At 40.5% G+C, this 10,812-nt stretch overlaps 1 pseudogene; it reads right to left on the minus strand.

Annotated features, from left to right (window-relative positions):
- LOC123960421 overlaps positions 1 to 7,744 on the minus strand; it is a 10,318-nt pseudogene extending 2,574 nt beyond the window's left edge.
- Positions 7,745 to 10,812: the final 3,068 nt, after the last annotated feature.

Raw genomic sequence — 10,812 nt, forward strand, 5'->3', positions numbered from 1 at the left:
AATCCTTGTTTAGTGTAGCTGATCATCAGTATTACCCCAGGTAAGAGTATTAATGGAAATGTCCCATACACCACTCATGACCTCAGTATGAATTAGCGAAACTCAGAAGTCAGCAGCCCATACATTTGTTAGTTGTACTTCTAACTACTGTAATGTTCAATTTCTTGTCTATTTTGGTGAAATGCTAAAACTGTTAGACAGCCAGGGTTGATTTGGCCAACGGGGAAGATCTGTAGTTCTTTACATTTACTATTCGGCTGAAATCTTGCTGTTTTGTATGTGCCTGATCCAAGTTGTCTGAAAACTGCACACAAAAAAATATCTACAAGTGACAGAAACTATACTTTTTTTCTTTAAAAAGAACATTATTGACACGTAAAAAATAGTGACAAACAGCATTTAAAAGTTTGAAAAAACCCATTTTGTTAACCTAAAAAAATACTGTATGAGGTTACAATAGTCAAATGTCTTTCAAATTGTAATTGGAAGTTGTTCTAATTGGAGCTATCAATGCAGAATAGTTGTCACAGTCCATCAAGACATTTACATTCATTTTATTGTTTTCTTGTTAAACAGTATATTTGACTTTCTCTGGTTGAAAAACATTTCTAGAGTTTAAGAGGTGAAAAAATAGCTCAAGGACTTTTATTGATTTGACTCTTAATAAATGTATAAAATATCACATTTACTTGTTATGTATTTTAAAGCAGCAAATATCATCTGCACATGAGCATCAATGCTCTAAATCTTTACCTTCACACATCTAATCATTCGAGGACAAACCAAACTTGCCAACAAGATGATGCTTCACAATCATCAAGTTCTTGTCTCTGATTCATTACTCATACATTTAACAATGTTCCCTTTTCCCCAACAAGCTGTGTAAAATGAATGAATGTACAGTGAGAGAAAAACAAAACGTAATGGCTACAAAATATTTTGTCATTCATTGCATATGAATGTAAGATAGACTGTATTTGTTTTTAGGAGTTAAAAAGTGTTATCACAGTTTCAGAAAGGTACTGAGTTCACGCTGGTTATGATCCAAATTCTTTCTGACTTATTGTTGATTTTATTAGATGTGGTTGTTGGCTGCTCTTTGGTGGTTATGACCCACTCTTATTTTGCCCCCTCACTTCGCAGCCTTGTAACAATAGACACCATAAGACTTTTGACCTTTGTCTGGGAATCCAAGAAAGCGCACCGCAGCTTCTGTGGGGCTGCAGTTCTTGCGGGGCCTGGAGATGGGGTAACGGACACTTCCATCAGCCAACCAGCCAGCATCACAGCGATCGTAACCCTCAAGCTTCCAAGCAGCGTACATGTGGCCCACCTTGGCGATCTCTGCACCATCGTCTATGCAAGCCTGCACAGCCTCGTCAAAGGTCAGCCTGTCGGGTTGGACCAGCCAATAGAATTGTCCTGACAGCATGGAAAGAAAACAGGCAATCAGCAGAGGAACTATATTTTATATTTTTCTATATTTTCTTGATAGATGGATTCAAGCAGCTGTGAGTTAGTTCATATTTTTTCCGTATTGGTCTACCAAGCAAGGCCATACATGGCAAATATTAAAAAAAAACCTGAAATGCAATATGTTCCCTGGTACACCACACGAATGATTAATAACTAACATAATGAATCAGTGAATCAAAAACTCACCCTCTAAAGCAGAAGTATAGCAGAAAACATCATAGCGGCTCTTTTTGTCACGGTGACCATAGTTTCTGACGCCAGGCCCGTTGTTGGAGCCACCGCAAGGCGCTCTGGGTTTGGTGATGGGGTATTGCACTGTGCCATCATTCAGCCAGCCAGCATTACACCAGTCCAGGCCACCCTTCCAGGCCTCAAGCAACTGATCAAAGGAGGCGACCGCAGCATTCTGGCCAATACAGGCCTGCACAGCATCGTGGAAGTTCAGGTTGTAGCGGCCCAGGTGGGGGTGGTATGGGAACACAACACCTAAGAGAGGAAGGAGAGTTTATGTCAACCGATGAGTCTATGTTTAGTTTAGTTAGTCTATGTTAGTGACTGTAGGCCTATAAGTCTTGCAAAGTGTCGGGAGTTTGCTAACTCTTTAATTTTGTTCTTGTCTATCCTTCTGCATTGAAGAAAAGATCACCTCATGCAAACTAGGTTTTAGGTTCTGTGGCATTAAAGATCAAAGAAAGGTACTTTGAACTGCTTTAACTGCATGGATCCAACAAGAAGAAGAAAAATTATAATTCAAAAGTCAATTTATGTATGCATGTACACAATGCTGCAGACTTACTTGCAGAAATGCTCTGATAGTTTACTCATCATGGTTCCTTAATTCCTCATAGACTTCAGTACATGATCAACTGTATTTTATGAATACCATAAGATTTTTAACAGATATAAAATTTTACAGCTACATCAAAGTAGTACAAGGTTAATAGTATGCAGTTCCCACTTTGTCTAAAAATGTATGTACACGTCCAGTCTACACCCATATTGATCCTTCCCACATGTGAAACACTATCAACAAAAGGTGGGTGGGAGCTGTCCTTTGGTGCAGAAGAGCTCTAACATAATGCAATGATTTAGTGTGTCACCATGCGAAGTGTCAGGATTCCAAGCATAAATATGTAAATAACCCTAATTTGCATGAAAAGCAGTTTCTCTTTGCGTGGCATATTTTAAAAGGAAGACAATTCAGTAATTAAAGAAACCGATGAGGCAGTCAGATGTATGAGGATATGGACCGGAAAAAAATGGAAAATCTGTTTCTGTTTACTTATGTTGAACTGTATTCAAATGTTATCTTGACTGAATCATTACATCGGTTTGGATAAATCAGCACAAGCAGTCTGTTCTTATTTTCCACAGGAAAAGTAGATGTTTTCAATAAAACAAAGAAAAACATTGTTCAAGAATATGATTAACACTGAACTAGGCATTTTAACAGGGAAACGACACATAACATGATGATGGTCAAAGAGCTCCTAATGTCATCACAGCTGTCATATTAACTCATCCTTTTCTGAACAGATATTTTTTTTAAAAACTGCATTTACCGTCAGTAAGGCCACCTTGCACTTCCAAGATAATCTCTTGTGTGCTGTCTTCTACCCCTTTGATGATCTCACAGCGGTATTTTCCGCTATCATCCATGGAGACCTGAGTTATTACTAAGGAGGCATCTTCACTGTCGAGTTCCTGCAAAAAGACACGGCCCTCTGAGTTTCCATAGATCTTCTTGTGCAATCCCATTGAAAGCAGCACATCCTCATTCAGAGCTTCATCATCTGCCACCTTGGTCCATTTGACTCGCATTCTACCAAAGGACATGGTGTCCCTGGACTGGAGTCGGCAGGGCAGGGTGACGTTGGTACCCATGTCAGCATAAACTGTAACTGGAAAAGAGAAAAACATGATATAAGCTTACTGGGGTTTTGTGGTGATCAGGCTTATGATACTTAGCTATACTGGAGAATATTATGTAATCTTTATATTGTGCGCATTGATTCCAAAGATTGCTTCCACAATTCTTTGCTTTGATTTTGTGCTTGGCATGAAACTGAAGCAGCAAAAGTTCAAAAAAGGCAAATGCCCAAACACAGCTTTTCCCAATTCTTCCTTCTTTATTAGTCTGTCATTTTTGCCCTTTGACTCAAAACGGCAAATCAATTACAGTATATCTCACCATGGGTTCCCACAATCTCCTTGACCTCCATGTTTAGACCTCACAGGCTTTGCATAGTTAAGAAGACCCCAACCAGCAAGGGTTGGCCTTTGCCAAGCAATAATAAGCACCAGATGGAGTTATGTACACGACTCTTGACACCCACCACCACAGGTACAGCCTTGAACAATCAACTTTATAAGTAGAGTCAAACTCTGCAATAAGCACATGGCTTGTACGATTATATGTTAATTACATAACTGAGTAAATCAACTGGCTTTTTAGCTGTACAGCTACAAACATAACTATTACTCTTACGCAACCAAGTACTTTTTTGGCTGAATCCATGTTCAGTGCTTCAACATCATCTCTTGAGTGCCACGTCTAGTATTTCAAAAATAACAGTCAGTCCTTTTGCTGTGATCAACCCACAACCTGCTCCCCAACACACATGTACATGCAGGGAGGAGTGACACTGAGACAGCTAAACTGTCCATTCCAGACACACAGTGTACGCATGTCTCAACTTTGTTCAGTGATGCTCAGATAATTAGTATTGAGTTCTCCCGCAGAAGGATTTAATTAGCAGAAGCACTGCTGACAGACCTAATCTAACCTTAAATCCAACCTTGTGCCACTTTTTCTTCCATTTTTTCATTTCTTTCATTAGACTGCAAACTTTTTCATATGCCAGAGACTACTTCTATTGCCCAGTTACCACACCCAGTAGCTTCACTTGCCTCTTGACTGGTCAACAAGATGACAGGTATTTTATGACCTGGGAAACACCCATTTGTGGTGCTTATAACTAATGTCTTCGAAAGCAGTGCAGTGAGTTTAAAAGCAGTCGGGATAGGGTTTCCTTTTTGCCCATTCTGTCAGTGAGGAATGACTTACAGCTTCACTGTGCCTCATAAATTCTCTGCACTCTGCACAAGTAGCAGTTGTATGAAGCGTGATTGACCTGAGAGAGCCAGAATGACTAAACTGCTCATCAAAAGCCCTGGCACAGGTGAAAAGGTGGTGACGTCAACACCAGCTCTGCAGATGTGATGCCATCCAAGATTTCTGCCTGAAAAATTCCATATATCTATATCTTACATAGAAAATTAGAGTAGAAAGAATAAAGGGGTTCATTGTGATGTCTTCAGGAAACACTGTTCTGTCTGGAGATGAAAACCACTTGCTGGATGTGGTTTGTAATTCTGAAATGTGAGACGGAAGGATGGAATTGGTTAAACATCACAGCGCCAACATGATGCTGAGAAAAGAGCCTGGAATGAATTACTGTATGCTAATACCTTATAGATCAATAAATGAAAGCATAATAAAGAACTCTGCCTTTTACACATGTCATAAATTCTGAAACAAGCTTGGTAATGATGCCTGGGAGACAGCAGTAGCAGACAGAGAGACAGGCCATTCTGAAAGTAATTCCACACTCTTTCCTTGCTCTCGCAGTTACCAGCAGACACATGCCCCACAGGAGAATGTGGCCCCAACCATGTGGGCACACCACACTCATAAAGCAACAGCCTGTTATGTGTACTTAGGCTTTCAGGAAGAGAAGGGAGCCTTTCTCTTCTTTGTCACACCTCACACCACATCCTATTTATGTAAGAGTCTCTGAGGTCAAAGGTGAGGGCCAAATTGTCACATTCAACATAAAAATGGGTCGTCAAATAATTCTGACCACTTTCTATCTGAAAGTTTTGTGGAACACAGCTGGGCATGAAAACACGGCAAAGAAGTAAATGTAAACATATGCATGACAATAAAAAAAGCACCGCAGCTCTAGCCAAGACCTACTGCCATTTTATGACAGACCACAATTCTCTCTCACTCTGTTAAAGGTTGCATTAGCAAGTGATTGGAACCATCTGCTTCTTTATAACACTGAACTGTAAACCACATTACAGCGGTCTAAGTCTACTCAGTGACCCATATTTTCTGAAACTACAAGGGTCTAATTATGCTGTTAAACCCTTAAGCATAATTTGCACTTTTAGTTATTGAATGAACAAAATATTTAATTGGCTCAAATCCCTCATCTATGAAAGGATGGAAATCATCAGAGAGCAGTCGCTGCATGTTTATATTGGGGTGTGCACAATTTGCCACACCCTCTCACAGAGCAGCTATACGAGATTCTTTACAAAATCCCACAGCTTTGTGCTCTTCTGCTGCTGGCCCACTTGTATCAATATGGAGAAAGAATTAACAAGCACAGCTGGGACAAACACAGCAGGCCAACTCCTACATACTAATTCCAATAAAATCTTTCCTGCTTCCCTGCTGTGTACTTCTCACATGGATACACATATGCAATCCCCAGCACGACACGCACAGTACAGTAGACTGTCATCAGACATTTGTGAATCAACATAAATGCAATAGCACCAAAACATGGCTCCATCAACATCTCATCTCCTAGCCTTAACAGATTTTCAACTCAGCCCCCAGCCTCAGCAAATTTTTGGCCAAGTTCCTTTTCCCACCCAACCCTAGAAACCGGGCCAAGCCTCAGTAACCAACAACTACAGTAAGCATTAGACTTAACAGACTATTACCTCACAGGGAAAACCAGAGTCATTTGGCTGCTGTTTAGCATGGGGCTCCATACATTTGGCTGCGGGTCGTTAATCTTAACTTCTCTCCTGTCATGGTGCCTGTTACCATGGCAGATTTCCAAAAGTTCCCAGTGCCAGAAAGAGTCAGTAGGTATAAGGACAGGCAACACCCCGTGAATCGACAGAGAATACACTGCTCATGTGGTTAATAAAAGCTGTGTTGTATGGAACAGTGATTGAGCTGGCCAGAGCTGAGCCATGCTTTCAACATAAGGCAGACAGTGAGGTCATGTATAAACACACATGTACTGTATAGACATATACACAGACACACACCTGTGACATCACTGGCCAATGGGAGCAATTTCCACGTTTTGGATAAAAAAGCATAATCTCCTCCCAGAGTCAAACTTTCTCCCCACAGACAAACCATTTCCTCCCCATCCTGAAAGAGAGAGAGCTGAGACCCCCTTAATTTGACATCTACTGAGTCAGCTTGCAGGGCAGCTGAAAGCGCATTGAATTTCACTCATATAACACGAGGTCTTCTACTGTAGTTAGCAATTTTTGTTTTTTTCTTTCACCACAGCGGTAGATCTATTCTGGTATTTCATAGCTTGCGGTAGCAGCATGTGTCATCCTGTTGACAGGTGTGGATTTGAATTGTAACAGCTTCATGATGGAGTGTAGATGCTCTCTGATAAGGCATCTTTCTAGGTTCTCATTTTCTGTCTGCCACTGGAAAAAGACAGACAACACATAAAATGACAAAAGGTCAAGACTTTGCTGTAGGAATTTCTTTACCGTTTTTGAACTTCAGTAGGAATTTACATCCAAAAAAGCAAAATCAGCACTACTAGCCTAGTTTCAGCCACTGAGGCACCTCCCATTTCAAGGGTACAACCAGTAGTATTATGTATGGTGTGGTCCTCATTCAGTGGTGCCAAAAGTGAGCCACTGTGAATGACAGGGTGATTTACAGTTTTCACCAGCCAGTCCATGCTGTGCTGGTCTGTACGCAGCAAGTCAATGAGCTAGTGATGAGTCACACTGTGTCTATCTGTGTGTGTGTGTGTGTGTGTGTGTGTGTGTTACCCCAGAGACGACTCTGTTACCTACTGCTACAATGACCCTGTTGTTACACAAGCCTGAGCTGTTGTACCACTTTGCTCAGGTCCTTTCCCTACACAGCTCATCCTAATGTATTGTACCTCTTTGTCTCAATGCACGGAAACACTGTTGCACATACATACACATGCATTCACAAAAGGTGGTAACAGACACATATAAACCCCCAACAACTTTTTTTTACATAAATGTAATCTTACCTGTTAGTTGTGTTAGAGTCAACTGACTGTATGCACTGCCAGCCAGGGTCAGGGAGAGTATTGTGATGCACAGCAGACTCGTCATTTTCTCTTTTTTTTTCCACAGAAAGGGCCCTCTTCAATAAAAATATAAATATAACAATAGAAAAGAAAATAATTATTAAAATATTTTAGGAGAGCCAAATGAAAGCTTGAGCAGTTTTTCTTCTCTTTTAATTTTTATTCATCTAGCTGTCCCTCTCTCTGTCTGTCTTTGTGCAGCAGCCGCCTGTGGTGCTACTGGAAAGTTTGGGCTCCTCAGAGGTCCAGACAAGTGCCTTTTATTGGAGCCCAGCCTGGTCGAGACCACTCCCCCCTTTGGCTCCCCTTTGCCACATTATTTAAGAAAAACTCCCTCCTCTCCCTTGGGAGAATGAAGGGTACAGAAAACTCCAGACAATTAACCTGTAGATAATTATTCAGAGTAATATGTATATTAGATAGAAGTGAAGCTACAATGATTCCTGTAGAAATTATACAACTTCGGTAATATCACTGAAATTGATCAGATATGCATTTATCCTCAATAGAGGCAGTGAGTAAATTATAGTCTTAAATTATAAAAATTAATTTGCATTACATCCATTGTCCCATGACATGTAGCTGCAGTTTTTTTTTCGCCTTACTAACGCTGATTCATTCAGGTTTTACGCCCCATTCCATTATTTCTGTTTTTACATAACTCTGAACTCTGTAAATGGCCTGAACACTTCCCTCTAACCATACAAACACACAGACGCACACACACACTTGTGATAGAAGCAATGTATGGTCACTTTACTGCTTAGTTGGCTCATAGTTTCATGCAAGACCATTAAATGTAAAAGGGTCATAAAAATGATGTACACAGAATGTCTGCCTACACATCCTACTTTTGCCTTTCCTCCTTTTCTTGTTTTATTTATTACTCTTCTCTTCCCTGTCTTTCTTTTCCCTATAGCATATATTGAAGAAATTTTTTTCTCTGTGCCCCTTCCTATTTGAATGAGTTTAAAGTTATCAACATCTGTAACTAAGAAGCTAAGAGACCAAGTCAGCTCATACCCACACAGTTACACCCTTCCGCCGTTATTTTAAATTGTATGAGCATGTTTCTGATGCTGTAACAGAGCAGAGCAGAGCTCAAGGGAGGCAGGACATGAATTTGTGACCTGCCAGGAGGAGAGGGGGCCTGTGTGGTCTCTCCTAAACGTTTTCTCAGCCATCCGGTTTGTCTTTGAAAGATGGCAATGCTGGGAGTGGAGCAACACACTGCAGATGCTGTTCTGGACCACTCCATCACTGGAGTTTTTACAGCTGGAACAACCCAAACTTTTTTCTTTCTCTCTCTCACTCTTTATCTCCTCTGCCCCTTCTTTCAATCCTTCAGACACTGCAGAGAGTTCATAGTGGGCCTCTGTTGTATATTCTAAAGTCCCAGTTTGCCCTGGGCACATCCCCTCTGCCTCAGATCCTACAATCCCCTGGCAATCTAAACAACTGTTAAGTAAGAAAGCCATAGGTCCAGTATTTGGGGTGAAATTATAAACATATATGGCCCAACTGTGAGGGCACAGAGACTCCTGACAGACTGGGAGTTCAAACCAGAGCTGAAATCAACTACTGCACCGTGGCAGCATATGTGAGATACTCTGAGCATTTCAAAGCCAATGAAGACCCCAATTGTAGCAATTTTACTGTTGACAGCAAGATTGCTGTTTAAAAGCGGGCACTTCCTTCCTTCCCAGCAAACAGGCATTTGTGAGAACCTGAAAGTCTGGCAAACATGTGTTTGAAAGAAAACTTTTGTGTTACAATATTCCCATTCAGTCCTGCTTGACAAAAGAATTCAGAGAAGAATAGGTTGCAGCAGCATTAGCAGTGCTCGTGCATGGTAGTTACAGTGTGCATACAATGGAGGCATAAAACAAACCAGTATAATTCGCAAAAAGTGTTACTTGGCTTAACATGTGTTGCCAATCCATCAACAAATCGTATCTAAGCCACATTTCGAAACTGTAAATATTTGGGGAGTCAACATAATTGTATTTGAAAGAGCTTGGCAGTTCATATGAGAACCACAGCTCGGCTCTGGGTTTGGAGAAACTGCATTGCTTGTCAGTATTCTTTGCTGATGAAACATGAGTGATGAAATGTTATGTAATTTCTTTAATTACCAGCTGAAGGGAAACACATACACATGACTGATTCATAAAAGTTAATGATAGATAGATAGATAGATAGATAGATAGATAGATAGATAGATAGGCTTTCCTTTCTTATTTTATAACCTCAGTCTATCCTTCTTTCATCTGCATGTCCTGCTCATCTACAGGAGCCAAATAAAAGATCTTGGCCATGACATGTTCTGAATCATGAAATGGAAGTCGATTTGTTTTCTGGAGGATTTCATTTCTGATGACTTGTCCAGAAGGAGACCTGGCTGCTAAACACTGACTGAATCTAATTTAGAGAAAATCTGCAAAAAATAATAATGCACATTTATATTATATATATACATTTAAATATATTTTAAGATTTCACCATTAGGTGGATCTCCAGTCAGCTGTCATTATACTATTGCAGAAGAAGAAGGCTATGAACATGATGTATACTTAGAAGAAAGGCTTTAAAACATAAATGTGATGTTATTTCTAAGACTCCACTATGTCTCTCCTGTATGAGACACCAAGGGGTTAATTTCTGAATGAATTAAGGAAACCACACTTAAATACATGTATCACTGCTGCAAAACAAACAGTACCGGAGATTAGTATTGGCATCCTCATGAACACCACCAGTACCAATATATTTCCGTTATTGGCAATGTGAGCTAACAAGTTGTCATGTGAGACATACCACATTAGTAAGCATGTGAGTGTCCATTTTTGCATGTTTCTTAATACTATATAATCTTATGCATCTGTATATGTGCACATTTGGGAGTACAGAATGTACTGGCCTGAATAGATGTATATTGAATGTCTGGAGACTGGGAGGAGTCCCAACCAAAGACTTCTTCATGTGTCTGCTGTGTCAGAGCCAAGTCTCAGGGCCATGAGCACATTCACAGCTGGCTCACTGCTGGCTGAGCTCCCAGCTCTAGGACGGGTGGTATGATTCCTATTAAAATATAGCAGCTCTTTGGGTCCCCGGCCATCAGAGGCATAGAGGCCGGATGACACAGGAAGTGACTGTCAGGACCTTTGCGAGTCTCTCATATAAACCTTTTCAGAAGGCTGGACAGGAA

The sequence above is a fragment of the Micropterus dolomieu genome, linkage group LG21 (genome assembly GCF_021292245.1).
Source record: "Micropterus dolomieu isolate WLL.071019.BEF.003 ecotype Adirondacks linkage group LG21, ASM2129224v1, whole genome shotgun sequence".
NCBI lineage: Eukaryota > Metazoa > Chordata > Actinopteri > Centrarchiformes > Centrarchidae > Micropterus > Micropterus dolomieu.